Source organism: Equus caballus, chromosome 13 (assembly GCF_041296265.1).
Source record: "Equus caballus isolate H_3958 breed thoroughbred chromosome 13, TB-T2T, whole genome shotgun sequence".
Classification (NCBI taxonomy): Eukaryota; Metazoa; Chordata; class Mammalia; order Perissodactyla; family Equidae; genus Equus; species Equus caballus.
This window is the reverse complement of record NC_091696.1, coordinates 33,745,201-33,763,093: the sequence shown is the minus strand read 5'-3', so window position 1 is coordinate 33,763,093 and position 17,893 is coordinate 33,745,201. Positions and strand designations below refer to the sequence as shown.

Sequence of the window (17,893 nt, the reverse complement as noted above, 5' to 3'; positions counted from 1 at the left end):
TTCCTTCACATAAAGGGGGGAATGTCTGCACAGCCCATAGGACGGTTCCTGGCTCAGAGTGGAGCTCAATAAATATTTGTTAACTTGTGGAATGAGCCTGACCCCCGACCGACTGTAATGCTAACACTTGTTTCCCCAGGCTGGATTCTCTGCCCTTCGCCTCACTGCTGAGGATTCTACCAGCTCTTCTGCCCTCAGTTAATTATACTTAAGAAATTTCAGGGGGAACAAAAGAAACCCGGGAGACACCCTACGCACCTAAAGACTACAATGCCCCGAAAGGATTGCGATGATCTTGGCGACAGTTTGTTTACTTTCCTCCTGGGCGAACTTCCGGAATGTGTGGGCGGGGCCAAAGGACTCCTCCAATGAGCGTGTCCGCGGCCGGAGGGGGCGGGGAAGTTGCCGGGTGGGCGTCTCAGCGCCGGCGCCGAGGAGCGGACAGTTGCTGGGCCGCCGAAGTGGGAGGCGTTCCTGAGCCGCGCCAGCCGAGCCTAGCGGAGCCGGGTGTCGTCGGGCCGCGCTCTGCCGCCTTCTCCCGGGCTTGTTCGTTTCCCCGGCGTGTGTCACAGCAGCCGGGGCCCACCACGCCCTGGCCTGAGGAGGCCCTCCTTCGGCTCCGGGTCTTCTTCCTCGCCCGACGCAGACGACGAGGGCCTGCGCGGCACCCGCGAAGATGCTTCTGTTTGCAAGAGGTGCCTGGGGACGTGGGGCTGGGGGCCGGGGCCTGGGGGCTGGTGGGAGGCGAGGCGAGCCCAGCGTGTACCCGAGGAGCAGGCTTGTGCGCCAAGAGGTGCCCGTCAGGTCGCGCGACAGCTGTGCGGCGCGCGGAGCGAGGGGTCTCTTCGTGCGCTCACGTTCATGGAACGGGCGGTGTGTGCCGGGCACGGTGCCCGCCTGGGGACGCGGTGCCCGGGAGTCGGGCGCTGAATTGGCACACGTGGTCTTGGCTCCTTGGAACCAAGTCTTGCTGGAAGGACAGACGTGAAGCAGATAGTAACGTTGGTCTCGATGGGTTCTGAGGAGTGCAGCTCTCCCTCTTGTATGGGATTGTTAAGGCACCTTCTAGTTTTAGTTTATTTGTTGTTATCTTTTAAAAGAAACTGATCGGATCTCACGGTATTTCTGTGCTGTGTCCGTTTCTGCCTTAATATGTGGCTTTCTAATTCTAGATGTTTGTTTTTCTTTTTTCAACATCTTCCAATGCTTGTTTGAAATAATTAAATGTGGAGTGTTGTGCTGTAGTTTTTCTCCTTCATGTTTTTGGAGGAGCAGAGGAGAAATTTTGAACGACTGAAATGTTATGATTTACTTTGTTTTCTTCTTACAGTAACTTTGTATGGAATTTTTTTTTTTTTTTCCTGTTCCTGGATGTTATATGGACAGGGTTCCTGGTGTGAGAGAGCCCACTTCTGTCAGGATGGTGAAGCGCAGTTTCTTTAAACATAACGCTATTGGGAATTAAGGGGTATATTTTGTTTCTCTTTCCTTTATGCAAAATCCTTCCTATTCCTTTTTTCTTTCCTTCCATCCTCTTTCCTTATGGCCCCGTCTCGGAGGAGCACCACCTCTTTTGCCAATTTCTGGTTCTCCCTTGGAAGCAGTGCTTCTCCAAGGCTGACACCTCCAGAGCCTTTCCCCTTGCAGCAGCGTGCTCGTGGCCAGTGCCCAGGACTACCGAGTCCTTCGCCTGTGTTGCGTATTTCAGCAGGTAGTGTTGGACTTCCTCTTTTGAGGGTGGTTTGATGTGTTTTATCTGATTCCTCCATGACCTTGTCCTTTCCATGGAGTCTTAAACCTTGCAATCCTCCACTCTGCCAAAGGCTTTCAGTAGTGGTCGGAGCTGGGCTGGAAGTTGGCATTTCTTTCTGAACTTCCAGGTCATTTGAAGGTTATGGTCGTCTTGGTCATCTTGTGACGCTACAGGCTTGCTTCTGTGTGGCTTCGTTGGTTCTCCTTGTTGACTGTATGATTTGGAGGAGGTCGATTGTATGACTGTGGAGAGTTTTGGATTCAGGGAGCTGTCTTGATCTCCCAGACACTAAAGGCTCTCCCAGAGTTCTTCCCGGTATCTATTTTCACAGGCCTTTCCCACACGTGATGTTCTTCCTGTTGTTTTCTTGATCCGATGGTATTTCGATGCCAGTTTCATTTTTAATTAATGGATTGTGTCCTTGCTGCCTATTGGTCATCTGTATTTATTTCTCGGTAAATTATTTATTCCTACCCCTTAGCAATTTCTTAGTTGGGTTTTGGGAGCTCCTTCTTCAGTGTGGATATTAACCATTTGTCTATTTTACGTGTTGCTAATATTTTTTTCTGAGTCTGACTCATCTTTTAACTGTGTTTCTAGTTTTGTTGCTAAACGGAATAGTGTATCTTGGGAGTCTTTGCACATTAGTGTAAATCTTTTTGTTTTTGTCTTCGCTCATGGGTGAGAGATTGGGTATCGAATGCTTATCTCACACAGTTTTGTCCCTCGTCTCTGTCCACACACATTGCTCCATGTATCCTAGAATTGCAGATGAGCAATCTAATTCCAATGTGACCTTTTTTTCTCTTTCTTCCTAAATCCCTAGAGAATTTTATTTATTCTTGAAGTTCCAAAACTTTCTCAATATGTGTTATGGTCATATTTTTTTCTCATCAATTTGGCCTCATATCTGATGTGTTCCTTTTGATGATCCGGGCCCTCCTTGAGTTGCAGAAAGTTTTTTCTGAGATGTGTTTAAAGATTATTTTTCTCATCTGCTCTGCTCTCTCCCTCAGACATGCCAATCATTCTTCTATTGAAAATCTTTTTCCATCTCTGGAATCTTCTTCTTATTTTCTCTCTTTTCCTTTATCTCCTTCTTTCTGAGAGAGTTTCTCAAGAATGGCTTCAACATCATTGATTCAATTCCCAGTGATGTAAAAACTGATCTTGATTGTTTCTAAGCTGCATGTAATCTCAAGGGAAATTTTATTCTTTCCCAAATACTTCCTCTTTATCTTTTTGTCTATTTCTCCCTTGCCACCCTCTCCCTTTACAGCTCAGTCCCTCAACTTATACAAGTTTTCATTTCTTGCTTCATAGAGCAAACAGTTTCCTGAATTTTCCGGAGAACACAAACACAGCAGAAGCTTTCTAAAATATAGTTCTGTTTCCTCAAATGGAAGTCTTTCAAGGACTCTTCTCCTGACTTTTCAGCTGAACGTTTCTATGTTCATGCTGTACAGTCTTGAAGAAAAATAAGACAAAGATATATGGCTGAGATATATGTTCTGATTTCCACATCGGCGCATTCATCAAGGAGCGAGAAATGGACAGCCTTTTCCTATTAGTTAGACGTAATTTCTACTTAGTTCCTATCAGGTTGCTATGTGATCTTTTCCTTGTTCCTGCTCTGAAGTTGGAGAACTCGGTGATGTGCACAGCCTTGAGCCACATTTCTAGTTTATTTTTTTTATTTTTATTTCTTTCTGCTGATGAAGATTCGTCCAGAGCTAACATCCGCCGCCAACCTTCCTCATTTTTTCTAATTGAGGTCAAAAGAGTTTATAACATTGTGAAATGTCAGTGGTCCGTTATAATTTGTTAGTCACCATATCAGTGTGCCCCTTTACCCCTATGCCCAGCTCCCTCCCCTCTTCCCCTCTGGTAACCAGTAAACCGTTCTCTTTGTTCGTGTGTTTACCTTCCACGGATGAGTGAAATCACATGGTGTTTGCCTTTCTCTGTCTGGCTTATTTCACTTAACATAACACCCTCAAGTTCCATCCACGTTGTTGTGAATGGGACAAGTTTGTCTTTTTTTATGGCTGAGTAGTATTGCATTGTGTGTGTGTGTGTCTGTGTGTGTGTATAAAAATATATATATGTGTGTGTGTATGTACGTATATGACATCTTTATCCAGTTGTCAGTTGATGGGCACTTGGTTTGCTTCCGTGTCTTGGCTATTGTGAATGATGCTGCAAGGAACATAGGGGCACATAAGTCTCTCTGAATCATTGATTTCCAGTTCTTTGCTTAAGTACCTAGTCATGAGATAGTAGTGAAGAGACTGTCTTTTCTCCATTGTCTGTTCTTGGCACCTTTGTTGAAGATTAGCGGACCGTAGATGTGTGGTTTTATTTCTGGGCTTTCTGTTCTGTTCCATCGATCTGTGTGCCAGTTTTTGTACCAGTACCATGCCGTTTTGGTCACTATGGCTTTGTAGTACATTTTGAAGTCAGGGATTGTGATACCTCCAGCTTTGTTCTTTTTTCTCAGGATTGCCTTAGCAATTCGAGATCTTTGCCCCGTATGAATTTTAGTATCCCTTGCTCTGTCTCCGTCAAGAATGTCAGTGGGATGCTGATAGGGATTGCATTGAATCTGTAGATTGCTTTGTGTTGTATGGACGTTTTACCTGTGTTTATTCTTCCAATCCATGAGCAAGGAGTCTCTTAACATCTCTTTAAGTCACTATCAATTTCTCTCACTCATGTCTTATAGTTTTCTTTGTATAAGTCCTTCACTTCCTTGGTTAAATTTATTCCTGGGTACTTGATTTTTTTAGGTACGATGGCAAATGGAATTATATTTTTGAGTTCCCTTTCTGTAAGTTTGTTGTTGGAGTATAGAAAAGCAACTAATTTTTGTAAGTTGACTCTGTACCCTGCAAATTTACTGTAGTTGTTAATTATTTGCATTAGTTTTCCAGTGGATTTTGGGGGGTTTTCTATATACAAGCTCATGTCGTGTGCAAACAGCGAGAGTTTCACTTCTTCACTCCCTATTTGGATTCCATTTATTCTTTTCTCTTGCCTAGTTGCTCTGGCCAAAATCTCCAGTACTATGTTGAATAAGAGTGATGATAGTGGGCATCCTTGTCTCATTCCTGTTCTCAGGGGGATGGTGCTCAGTTTTTGCCCATTGAGTATGATATTGGCTGTGGATTTGTCATATATGGCCTTTATTATGTTGAGGTAATTTCCTTCTATCCCTATTTTGTTCATAGTTTTTATCATAAATGGCTGTTGGATCTTGTCAAGTGCTTTCTCTGCATCTATTGAGATGATCATGTGGTTTTTATTCCTCAGTTTGTTGATGTGGTGTATCACACTGATTGATTTGCGGATGTTGAACCATCCCTGTGTCCGTGGTATGAATCCCACTTGATCATGATGTATGATCCTTTTGATGTATTCCTGAATTCAGGTTGCCAAGATTTTGTTGAGAATTTTTGCATCTATGTTCATCAGCGATACTGGCCTGTAGTTCTCCTTTTTTGTGCTGTCCCTTTCAGGCTTTGGTATCAGAGTGATGCTGGCCTCGTAGAATGTGTTAGGAGGTGTTCCATCCTCCCTAATTTTTTGGAATAGCTTGAAAAGGATGGGTATTAAATCTTCTGAAAGTTTGCTAGAATTCCCCAGGAAAGCTATCTGGTCCTGGGGTTTTATTCTTTGGGATGCTTTTGATTGCTGTTTCAATCTCTTTGCTTGTGACGGTCTGTTCAGGTTGTCTATTTCTTCTTGACTCAGCTTTGGGAGGTTGTAAGAGTCTGAGGATTTATCCATTTCCTCTAGGTTAGCCATTTTGTTGGCATACAGTTCTTCGTAGTATTCTCTTATAATCCATTGTATTTCTGTAGAGTATGTTGTTATTTCTCCTCTTTCATTTCTGATTTTGTTTATTTGAGCTTTCTTTTTTTCTTTGTAAATCTGGCTAGGAGTTTGTCAATTTTATCTATCTTCTCAAAGAACCAGCTCTTTGTTTTCATTGATCCTTCCTACTGCCTTTTTTGTTTGAATAGCATTTATTTCTGCTCTGATTTTTATTATTTCTCTCCTTCTGGTGACTTTGGGCTTTATTTGTTCTTGTTTGTCTAATTCAGTTAGGTGTAATTTGAGATTGCTTATTTGGGATTTTTCTTGTTTGTTAATGTGTGCCTGTATTGCGATGAATTTCCCTCATAATATGGCTTTTGCTGCATCCCGTATGAGCTGGTATGGCATGTTATCATTTTCATTTGTCTCCAGATATTTTTTGATTTCTTCTTTAATTTCTTCAATGCTCCATTGCTTGTTCAATAGCATATTCTTTAGTCTCCACATCTTTGTCTCTTTCTCAGCTTTTTCCTTGTAACTAATTTCTAGCTTTAGACCATTATGATCAGAGAAGATGCTTCTTATTAGTTCTTTTTTTTTTTTTTTAATTTATAGAGGCTTGCCTTGTTTCCCAACATATCCTTGAGAATGTTCCATGTTCACTTGAGAAGAATGTGTATTCTGCTGTTTTTGGATGGGGTGTTCTGTATATGTCTATTAAGTCCAACTGTTTTAGCTTTTCGTTTAATTCTACTGTTTCCTTGTTGATTTTCTGTCTGGATGATCTGTCCAATGATGTGAGTGGGGTGTTGAGGTCCCCTACCATTATTGTGTTATTTTTAATATCTTCTTCTAGGTTTGTTAACAGTTGCTTTACGAACTTTGCTGCTCCTGTGTTGGGTGCATAGATATTTATAAGTGTTATTATTCTTCTTGATGGAGTGTCCCTTTGATCATTGTATACTGCCCCTCTTTGTATCTCTTTACCTGCCTTGTCTTGAAGTCTACTTTGTCTGATGTAAGTATTGCGACATCTGCTTTCTTTTGTTTGCTGTTAGCTTGGAGTCTCGTCTTCCACCTCTTCACTCTGAGCCTGTACTTGTCATTAGAGCTGAGATGAGTTTCGTGGAGGCGACAAATTATTGGATCTTGTTCTTTAATCCATCTTGCCACTCTGTGTCTTTTTATTGGAGAGTTCAGTCCATTTACATTGAAGGTGATTATTGATGTATGATGGCTTAATGCTGTCATTATATCACTTGTTTTCCAGTTTTCCTGCATTTCCTTTGTTTCTCGTCCTGTGTGTTTTGGTCTACCCATTGAATTATGCCGTTTTTTATGCTGTGTGTCTTTGTTTTTTCCTTATTTCTTTTTTGTGTCTCTGTTCTGCTTTTTAGTTTAGTGGCTGCCCTGAAGTTTGTATTCAGAATCTCGTGCATAACATAGTCCCCTTTCTGATGACCTCTTACTTCCTTGGTCTAAACTGATTCAGTCCCTTTCCACCTCGCCTCCTAAGTTATTATTCTCATATCTTATTCCAACTTGTGTCATGAGTTTGTGGTGAAAGTGACAAGATTGTCTTTGTTTTTGGTGTTTTCCTTCCCTTTAGCCTAATGCTGTAGTTGAATATTTGCTATCCTGTTCTGATCCTGTCTATCTGTTGGTCTCCTTACTCTGTGTTTTGTGACCCCTCTCTCCCCTTTGTCATTTTTTCAGGTATGAGGGCCTTCTTGAGGATTTCTTGGTGTGGGAGGATGGGTCTCATGGCTACGAAGTCCCTTAGCATTGTTTGTCTGGGAAAGTTTTAATTTCTCCCTCATATCTGAAGGATGTTTTTGCTGGGTAGAGTATACTTGGCTGAAGATTTTTATCTTTTAAAATTTTGGATATGTCATTCCATTCTCTTCTAGCTTGTGAGGTTTCTGCAGAGAAGTCTGCTTATCTGATAGGGGTTCCTTTGTAGGGTATTTTCTTCTGCCTTGCTGCCCTGAGTATTCTTTCTTTGTCATTCATTTTTGCCAGTTTTACTACTATATGCCTTGCAGTAGGTCTTTTTACTTGGACACATCTAGGAGATCTGAAGGCTTCCTCCAGACACGTTTCCCTCTCATTGTCTAGATTTGGGAAGTTGTCTGCTGTTATTTCTGTGAGCACGCTTTCTGCTCTATTCTCCTTATCTTCACCTTCTTCAATACCTATGATTCTTATGTTGTATTTTCTCATTGAGTTGGATATTTCTCGGAGACTTTCTTCATTTCTTTTTAGTCTCACTTCTCTCTCCTCCTCTGTCTGGAGCATTTCAACATGTCGCTCCTCTGTGGTGTCCACACGAGCATTCAGGGAATCTGTATTTTGTTTTATCGCTTCCATTGTGTCTTTCATCTCTAATATTTCTGATTGATTCTTCTTTATAGTTTCAATCTGTTTTGTGGACTAGCTCCTGAACTCGTTGAATTGTTTCTGTATATTCTCTTTTACCTCATTGAGTTTTTTGACAATAGCTCTTTTGAATTCATTGTTGCTTAGTTTACTTATTTCTGCATCCTCAGGACTGAATTCTGGGTGCTTATTTTCTCTCTGGTCTGGAGATTTGATGAGTTGCCTGATGCTGGAAGGATGAGTCTTTTTCCCATTGTGATAGTATTCTGTTGCAGTTACAGCCTGTTGCCAGTGGATGGGGGTCGAGAGCCGTGTGTTCTGAGCCCTCCACCTTCAGCGGAGCTGGCCCGGCGCAGTGCGGGTCAGGGGAGGGGCACTTTCTCCTGCACGCAGTCCCGGGTTCCCAATCAGCTCTCGCTGTCTGGTCTCCTGTGGTCTTGGCTCGATGAGGTCACCCCTGAGTGAAAGCTTTTGCCCTGTTAAAGGGCTTCCCTTTAGGCCGCAAGGGCCCTAGGGAGTCCTGGGTGATTCCACAGACGTGCAGCCCCTCCCCCACTCCTTCTGTCACAGAGCCTCCCTGGCAGTGACCACAGACTTTAGGGGAGGGAGCAGAGTTCTCTCTTACCCTGTGCCAGCTCCTCTGAAGCAGGGCTCCAGCCTCTCCACCCTCTGTCGTGTGGCTGCCGTGACTCTCCAAGGATTTTTGTGCTTTTAGGGTATTTTCTTTTGAAATAGGGTTGCTCCTTTTTGTTGTATCTTGGAGGGGAGAGAGTCCCGGGCAAGCTCACTCCACCATGATGCTGATGTCACTCCATTGCCTGTTTAATCTTGAAGTCGGTTTTGTCTAAGGACGGCAACACCTGCTTCTTTTGTTTGCCATTAGCTTGGAGTCTCATCTTCCATCAGTTCACTCTGAGCCTTTGTCTGTCTTTAGAGCTGAGATCTGTTTCCTGGAGTCAGCATAATGTTGGGTCTTATTTTTTAATCCATCCCACCACTCTCTCTCTCTCTTTGTTTTTTTTTTTGAGGAAGATTAGCCCTGAGCTAACATCTGCTGCCAAACCTCCTCTTTTTGCTGAGGAAGACTGGCCCTGAGCTAACATCCGTGCCCATCTTCCTCTACTTTATATGTGGGACGTCTACTACAGCATGGCTTGCCAAGCTGTGCCATGTCCACACCTGGGATCCTAACTGGCAAACCCTGGACCCCAGAGCAGAACATGTGCACTTAACTGCTGAGCCACTGGCCCGGGCCTACACTCTCTCTCTTTTGATTGGAGAATTCAATCCATTTACATTTAGAGTGATGATTGATCTATGAGGGCTTACTGCTGCCATTTTATCACTTGTTTTCTGGTCGTTCTGTATTTCCCTTGTTTCTTGTCCTTTGTATTTCGGACTGTCAGTTTAGTTTGGTAGTTCTCTATAATGATTTTCTCCATATGTATCCTTTGTGTCTCTGTTCTGATTGTTTAGTGGTTGCCATGAGGTTTATATAAAAAATGTCATAGATGAGATAGTCCATTTCCCAATGGCCTCTTATTTCCTTAGTCTAAAGCAGGTTCCATTCCTTTCTTCATCCCCTTCTAAGTTACTTTTGTTGTAACTTCCGTTTTCTGATGTGAGTTTGTGGTTAAAATGATGAGATTACTGTTATTTTTGATGTGTTCCTTCCCTTTATCTTCAATATTATAATTGGTTGCTATCCTGTCCTGATAGAGAACTGCAATTTTCTGATTTTGTCTGCCTATTTATCTCTTTGCTCAAGGCTTTTTAAACCCTTTCTTTTTCTTTCTGATATGAGGGCCTTCTTGATCATTTCTTGTATGAGGGAGTCTTGTGGCAATGAACTCCCTCTGCTTTTGTTTATCTGGGAAAGATTTTATTTCTCCATCATATCTGAAGGATAATTTCAATGGATAGAGTCTTTTTGGCTGAAAGTTTCTGTTTTTCAGAATTTTGAGGATATTGTTCTGTTCTCTCCTAGCCTGTAAGGTTTCTGCTGGGAAATTCGGTGAAAGCCTGCTAGGGGTTCCTTTGTAGGTTATTTTCTCCTGCCTTGCTACCCTTAATATTTTTTCTTTGTCATTTACTTTTGCCAGTTTCACTAACATATGCCTTGGAGAAGGTGTTTTTACATTGATACAATTAGGAGTTCGGTTAGCTGCTTTTTTTTTTTTTTTTAAGATTTTATTTTTTTCCTTTTTCTCCCCAAAGCCCCCTGGTACATAGTTGTATATTCTTAGTTGTGGGTCCTTCTAGTTGTGGCATGTGGGACGCTGCCTCATCGTGGTTTTGATGAGCAGTGCCATGTCCACTCCCAGGATTCGAACCAACGAAACACTGGGCCGCCTGCAGCGGAGCGCGTGAACTTAACCACTCGGCCATGGGGCCAGCCCCTCGGTTAGCTTCTTTTACTTGTAAATCCAGTTTCTTCCCCAGGTTTGAGAAGTTCTCAGCTATTATTTCTTTGAACAAGCTTTCTGTTCCTTTCTCCCTCCCTTCTTCGTCTGGCATACCTATAATCTTTCTGTTGCATTTCCTAATTAAGTTGGATAATTCTGGGAGAATTTTTTCATTTCTTTTTTATCATAGTTCTGCCTCCTTCTTCTGAAGCATTTCTATATTTCTGTCCTCCAAGCTGCTGCTTCTGTGTTCCATAAATCAGCCCTGTTATTCAAGGACTCCAGATTTTTCTTTATCTCGTTCATTGTGTCTTTCATCTCCAACATTTCTGATGGGTTTTTATTTATAGTTTCAGTCTCTTTTGTGAAGAATTCTGTCTGTTCATTAAATTTTGTTCCTGATTTCATTGAACTGCTTTCCCAAGTTTTCTTGTAACTCATTGAGTTTTTTAATGACAACTATTTTGAATTGTCTTTCATTTAGATTGTAAATTTTTGTGCCTTCAGGACAAGATTGATTTCTGGGTGCTTGTCATTTTCGTTCTGGTCTGGAGTATTAAAGTGTCTTTTTGTACTATTTCAGGGGGTGGATTTGTGCTTCCCCTTAGTGGAAGTATCTGATCGCAGATTCTACCTGCTACCAGTGGGAGGGGCAGGAGCTGTGTATTCTGAGCCCACCGCGATCCCTGGCATCTGTGCCTGTCCTTTGGAATCTATGCTGACTGGGCACGTCTGCCATTGCCCGCTCACTGCTGCTGCTTTAGAAATGTATGTGCATTCGCTCTGGTAGGAGTCCCTTCCTCTGGCTGAGCTGGTGTGTCAGGTGGAGGGAGAGGCACTTTGTTTTGCATGCAGAATCCTGGGGCATTCCGCTCTGCCCTTGCTGTCTCCCCCACTGGGGTGCTTGCTTGATAAAGATGCCCCTGCAATTCCTTGGCCTCCTCTGTGTAGGGCTTTCCCACAGCTGTAGGCAGCTCCAAGAGCAAAGGCGTTCCTGTGGAGAGCTGCCCCTCCCTGCTCTCCTCACAGAGCCACGTGCAGTCCTGTGCCCTAGATCACCATCAAGGAGGAAGAGGAGATCCCCTTACCTCCTTCCACTTCCTCCCGGGGGTACAGCACCTCCACCTTCAAATGTATGGCTGCCTGGGTCTCTCAGACGTCTGTTGTGTTGTGTGAATGTTCTCTGTTGGTTTATGAATGTCCTTTGCATTGTGTCTTGGGGAGAGAGTCTAAGGGAAGAGCTCACTCCACCATGATGGCGAATGTCACTGGTTTTTTGTGGGTGTGTATGTGAGCTGCCATTAGCGTGGCAGATGGGTGGTGTAGGTCCATACCTGGGAACTGAACCTGGGCCACTGAAGCAAAGTGTGCCAAACTTTAAGCACTAGGCCACTGGGGCTGGCCGCCAGATATCTAGTTTAAAATAGCCAAGTGTCATGAAACTTTCTAGTTTAAAAAGTCACTCCTTCTTTAAAATAATAACCTGATGTCTAAGAAGAGATATTGAGATACCACTACCTTATTGTCTTTGTACAGTATTTAAAACTCATTCCTGGATGGGCTGTTTCTGCATTCGTGGCTAAAAGCTACAACTTCACCATGGCCACCCCACAGCTCCTTTCCTTCCACATGCACGTTTCAGCTCACGACTGTTGCTGGATGAGGGTGTTAAAGACTCTGAATCCTCTACTAAATAGTTTCCATACTGAGGGAGATTTGAATTCCTTCACTCTGATGAAAGAAAGTCTATGCTTGTGAGATTTCTTGAAATATTTTACCATGAATGGTTCCACCAGTCTACCTGTAAGCTTTAAAGGTTTAACTCATGGAAGTTCTTCCAGTTTTCTAGCAGGTAATGGTGAAATATTTCTGGTTCCTAGTGCTATTGAAATTCTCTGTCTACTCTTGAGTTTTTACATCTAGGTGAGTCTGGGGAATGGCTCATCAGAAAGTACCCACTTTCTATTCATGATTCTGAGCTAAGTAGATTGTGAATATGTCGCTCTGCTGCATAAAATTCTCCAAGGGTTCCCAACTATGTATAGTGTCAGGTAGAAAAGCGTCTCAGAATAGCATGTGAGCTCTTTACAATCTGGCACAATCCTATCTTTTCAGATTCATGTGTATTCACTTCCTGCCATAGATCTCAGACTCTCGCCACACTAAACTATTGATCTCTTTCTCCAAACCTGTCAGGAAATTTCAGACCTTTCTACTTCTGCTCATATACTCTTCCTTCTGCCTGAAATGCCTTGCCTCTCAGTGGGAATTGATATTTATCCTTCACAGTGGAACAGAAATAACACCTCCTTTTTCTAGTATTTCCGATGCCCAAAGCAAAATTCATGACACCATTTTCTTTGGCCCCGTTGCTGTCTAAATGTTGTGTCTCCCCAAAATTCCTTTGTTAAATGCTAAGTCCCAATGAGATGGTATTAGGAGGTGGGGCCTTTGGGAGGTGATTAGGTCATGAGGGCAGAGCCCTGAGGAATAGGATTAGTGCCCGTATAAAAGGGGCTTCTCGGCCGACCTGGTGGCACAGTAGTTAAGGGCACATGTTCCACTTTGCTGGCCTGGGGTGCACCCATTTGGATCCCGCGTGCGGACATGGCACCAATGGCAAGCCATGCTGTGGTAGGCGTCACACACATAAAGTAGAGGAAGATGGGCATGGATGTTAGCTGAAGGCCAGCCTTCCTCAGCAAAAAGAGGAGGATTGGCAGCAGATGTTAGCTCAGGGCTAATCTTCCTTAAACAAAAGGAGGGGGCCTTCAGAAACCCCTGTAGCCTTTGTCTCACGGATATTATCTTCTACTGAATTGTTCCTCCCTTTTATTACCTCTGTTCTCTGCCTCCAGAACCCCGATAAAAGAAAGGGCAGACATGTATGCTGCTTCACATTTCTCTCCTACGTGCCATCATTCTGCCTTTGGCTCTGGTCTGCAAGATTCCACTGACTTTATCACCAGATCACTGACATGTTGTTAACCATCCCCATTCTCTTAGTCAGTCTGTCCACTGAATTGTTTTAGTGTCAAACATATTTTTAATTCCCAGGCACTCATTTTCGTCCTCTGATTACTCCTTTTTTGCAGCAGCAGTCTGTTCTTACTTTTGTATGTGCCATCTTTCCTATCTCACTAGAGTCATTTCTTACTCTTTTAACATTGTTTTGTTTCCTGAATGATCTTTATTTCCTAAAAACACAATTATTTTACTTGTTAATCTTAATGTGAGTCACATATGTGATTTCTTTTCTTCGCATTTGTTGACCCTTGGCTGTTAGTTCTTGTTTGTGAATAAAGATCTAGGCTGTTAAGCAGTGGGAGTTCCATTTGGATTTGTGTAGACCTCTCTGCCAAGAAACTGCTCCCTGGATGAGCCTGTACTGGTGGGTCTGGTGCCATAACTGGAAAATGACAGTTCAGAGTTGTGGGGGTCAGCCGGCCGTGGAGAGCAAGTCAAAAAAGGGAGGACTTGACTTGAGCAGTGAATTATTTTGATGTGTTCCTTCTTGAGAAAAGCTGTGTTGCCTCTCCTTTTTCATTAAGGTGCCTGCTGGATGTTCCACAGTTTCCTCAAACTCTGCTTTGCTGCCCATTCATGGTCCTACACTCAAATGAGGAGGCATCTTCAGGTAAGCAGGTCACTTTCTTTAGCGTGCACAGCTTGGATTTTTATGTGGGGGCCAAAAGCCTCTGCTGTCTGCTGTATATATTTGGGAGGAGGGCAGGGAAGAGAGATGTGGTCCAACTAGCCCAGCCTTCCCAGATGCAGTCTTTTAAATCAAAAATACTCATCATATATGTATATATATATATATATATACATATATTGAGCAGTATGATAAGAGTGCCAAAATGGCTGAAAATTCTGTCTATCCTGTGTCCATGCCCCTCTGCAATGTTACTTTGGAGCCCCTCCTAGCAAGATGTGGCATTTGTTTCTCCATCTCCTTGAATCTGGCTTGGCCCTGTGGCTTAGTTTGTTCATTGGGATTCTAGAACAGTGACCTGAAGGAGAGACTTGAAAACCGCTTGCACACTGGACTTGCTGTCTCTTGCTGCCCTTATAAAGAAGATAGGTAAGGGGCCAGCTTGGCGGCATAGCTGTTAAGTTCGTGCACTCCACATCAGTGGCCTGGGTTTGCCAGTTTGGATCCTGGGGGTGGACCTACGCACTGCTTATCAAGCCATGCTGTGGCAGGCATCCCATATATAAAGTAGAGGAAGATGGGCATGTATGTTAGCTCAGGGCCAGTCTTCCTCAGCAAAAAAAGGAGGATTGGTGGCTGATGTTAGCATAGGGCTAATCTTGCTCAAAATAAACCCAAAATAAGTAAAAGACAGGAAAGTTAAAAATACATTTTTTTCCATATGAATTCTGAGCTATCAGAAGTAACAGTCCTGGGGGCCAGCCCGGTGGCTCAGCAGTTAAGTGTGTACGTTCCGCTTTGGTGGCCCAGGGTTTGCTGATTCAGATCCCGGGTGCAGACATGGCACTGCTTGGCAAGCCATGCTGTGGTAGTCGTCCCACATATGAAGTAGAGGAAGCTGGGCACGGATGTTAGCTCAGGGCCAGTCTTCCTCAGCAAAAAGAGGAGGATTGGCAGCAGTTAGGGCTAATCTTCCTCAAAAAAAAAAAGTAACACTCCTGTGAAGAAGCCCAAGAGGATGACAACAGGCATGTGGCCCATTTGCTTCTGTTGCTCTGACCAACAGCCTACCAGACACATAGCATGTGACAAAGACTTCCCTAGATTATCCAACCAGCAGCCAATCTACAGCTGACCATGGATGCCTGGGATACAGAGCCTGGGAGAGATGTGCTGAGTTCACGCAGATAAGAAGAACTGCCTAATTGATCCAAATCATGAACTAAATAAGCAGTTGTTGTTTGAGACCACTAAGTTTTGGGGTAGTTTATCACCCAGCAAGAGCTAACTGATACAAACACCGCACTGTATTGATGTTCCAGCTACTGTCGATACTCTGATAAACAAAGTAGATAAGGCCTCTGTCCTCAGGTGAGGAGAAACAAAGAAATAAATGAGTCAGACAACTTCAGAGATTCACACATGCTCTGAAGGAAAGGAAGCAGGGTGATGTGACTGGCTGGGGTTGGGATCTAATTTAGATACTGTGACCAGAGAAGAATGCTTTGAGCAGCTGAAGTTTGAGCCAAGACCTGAATGACAAGGAAGAGCCAACCATGTGAAGGTCTAGAGGTAGATTGTTCCAGACAGGAAACAGCAAGTGCACAGACAGTGAGCTGGGGAGATACTTCACGTGTTAAAAGGACATAAAGAAGGTCAATGAAGCTGGAGTTGGTGAGCAAAGGAGAGAGAGAGGGGAAAGATGTAAAGTCAGGAAACAGACCTTGGGGGAGGACTTGGCCTGTGATTAATTTACCAGTTACCTTCATGCCTGTACCCTGTCTCATCTCTGTCCTGTATGTTTGTGGACTAGGAGCTTGGAGCTCTCAAAGGACCCCTGTGGGAAGGGTCCCTCTTTTCTCCAGCATTTTGGTCTACATCTTTCTGTGATCTGTTTTCATCAGTCAGATCTATCTGCTTTCTGTCTTCTCGGATTTCTTCAAGATGTCCTCCAGCTGACTGCCATTCTAGTTTACTAGCATTACCACGGATTCATTCTTTTTAAAATACAAGATGGTTTTTGGGGGCATTTTTAAGGACCTTCGTATATATTAGTCCCCAAATCACCATCTTTAGTTGAAATTCTCATACCTCATGTTTAAATTTGGGGCTCTGAGCCCATAAATCTCCTATCCCCCTTTGTTATCCTATCTTTTTCTCTGTTTCTTCTCTTTTCAGCTTGTCTTTACAGTGGCTGGTGAGAGGCCAGCCCTCAATGGGCTCTTTATTCACTATCCAAGAAATATGTCCTGAGAAACTTTTATCTGCAAACAAAATGGAGGCCCTTCTCACCTACCAGTTGCCCCTTTGCAGCCACTTGCCTTGCTCGGTTCCTGCTGAGTTGAATACGCTCATCCAAACACCCCCTGCTGGGACACTGAGGGGACACAGGGTCAGTTCTTCCCAGTGCCTTCCACTTCACTAGACACTTCAGGTGTTTCATTTCCTAGGGAGGTTTTGATGTCTCAGAATTCATATACCAGAAAACTGTATTTGAACACCCTGGTCTTCCATCTATCTGTCTGTCTATGTTCTATCTTCATTGAGCTTTGGGTGCCACAAATCATTAGACGGCACATAGGATGTCATACCTGGGAGGGATGGTCCATGTTACCCTTTTGAGAACAGGAGACGCTACACCCTTGCAGACCAAGAGCTTGGCCTTCCTGGACGTTTGTAAAGTTTCCCGGCAAGGAATCTTCACTTATCTCCCTAAAACAGATAAATATACTTTTGTACAGAGATGAGAGCACGTGAAAGGTGAGACTAGCAATCTTCAGGGCCCAGTGCTTACTCAAAATGTTTTCTTCCACAAATCTGTTGGGTCCTTTGCAGAAGCCCAAAGTACAAAACTCTTTGCCTGCCCTGAATTTGCCTTACAGGAATACCACTACACACTTCCCTCCAACTCAGAATCAGAGGCCAGAGCACCTTGAATGAAGAGGAAAGGAGGTCCATATTGTCTTCTCTACCCCAGGGCCATTGCATGTGCTGTTCCCTTGACCATACTCCCTGCTTTTTCTCCAAGTCTCTTACTTATCCTGGCTCTTACTTATCCTTCTGGACTCAGCTTATAAGCTGCTTGCTCAGAGAGGCCTTCTCTGCTTTTCTGATCTTCCCTTCCTTCCCCAAGTGTAGTGGATGCTGCTGTGCCCTGCCCGGGTCCCCTTCACTGGTGGCACACTCTTCCCTCAGTTGCTGTGAGTATTCAAATGGAGCTGCCTTGCCTGGGAGGTTACTCCTGGCCGCAGGGGACAGTCAGTGGCCAATGATTGACTGGGGCACAAAAAGCCGGAAGCCTGGCCTCAAGGTGGACCAGAGCCTTCTGGGATACGAGGGAGAAGTTAGTCTCCAGCTGAGACCGCCCCTTTGCTTAGTTTTCTTGTCCTGTCTGCTGCTTCCCTCACACTGCACCCCCTCCAGAGAGCCCTCCTCCAATGAATCCTTTTCACCAGAATCACCGTCTCAGGCCCTGCTTCTTGGAAGCCTGACCTAAGACACTGAGAAAGCCTTCTTTAAGAGGTTTGTCTGTGTATTTACACAGCGAGGACAAGTTTTCTCTCTGACCCCTGCGCCTCTAACAGTGATGGAGAGTCACATGAATGGACTCGGATGTGAATAGTCCCCCTGGAACTGGCCACACAGCAGCCCCCCGTCTGAGGCTCCTGAAGAGCTTCTCTAGGAGGTGGAAGTGGAAGAAGAAAAAGAGACACTGCACGCAAGCAGTTCACCGGGAGGCTGTGCTGTCATTTCTGAAGCAGAGCTCTTTGTCTGACCTGCTAAAAAGGGCTACTTTTTTAGAAGCTTTAGTAAAATCATTTAATCTAAAATTCAATATAAATGCCACTCAGTGTTAATTTTTAAGAACCAACTAGTCAGTCC

The 17,893-nt window shown here is 43.8% G+C and overlaps 1 long non-coding RNA gene across 1 annotated transcript in view; it reads left to right on the top strand.

Moving 5' to 3' along the window:
* The first annotated feature begins 374 nt into the window (after positions 1-374).
* Positions 375-17,893, top strand: part of LOC138917151 (uncharacterized) — a 28,177-nt gene continuing 10,658 nt past the window's right edge. Inside the window, exons 1-2 of the long non-coding RNA XR_011424703.1 lie at positions 375-695; positions 13,908-13,993. This is a non-coding gene — a long non-coding RNA (uncharacterized lncRNA). The remainder of the gene's footprint in view (positions 696-13,907; positions 13,994-17,893) is intronic.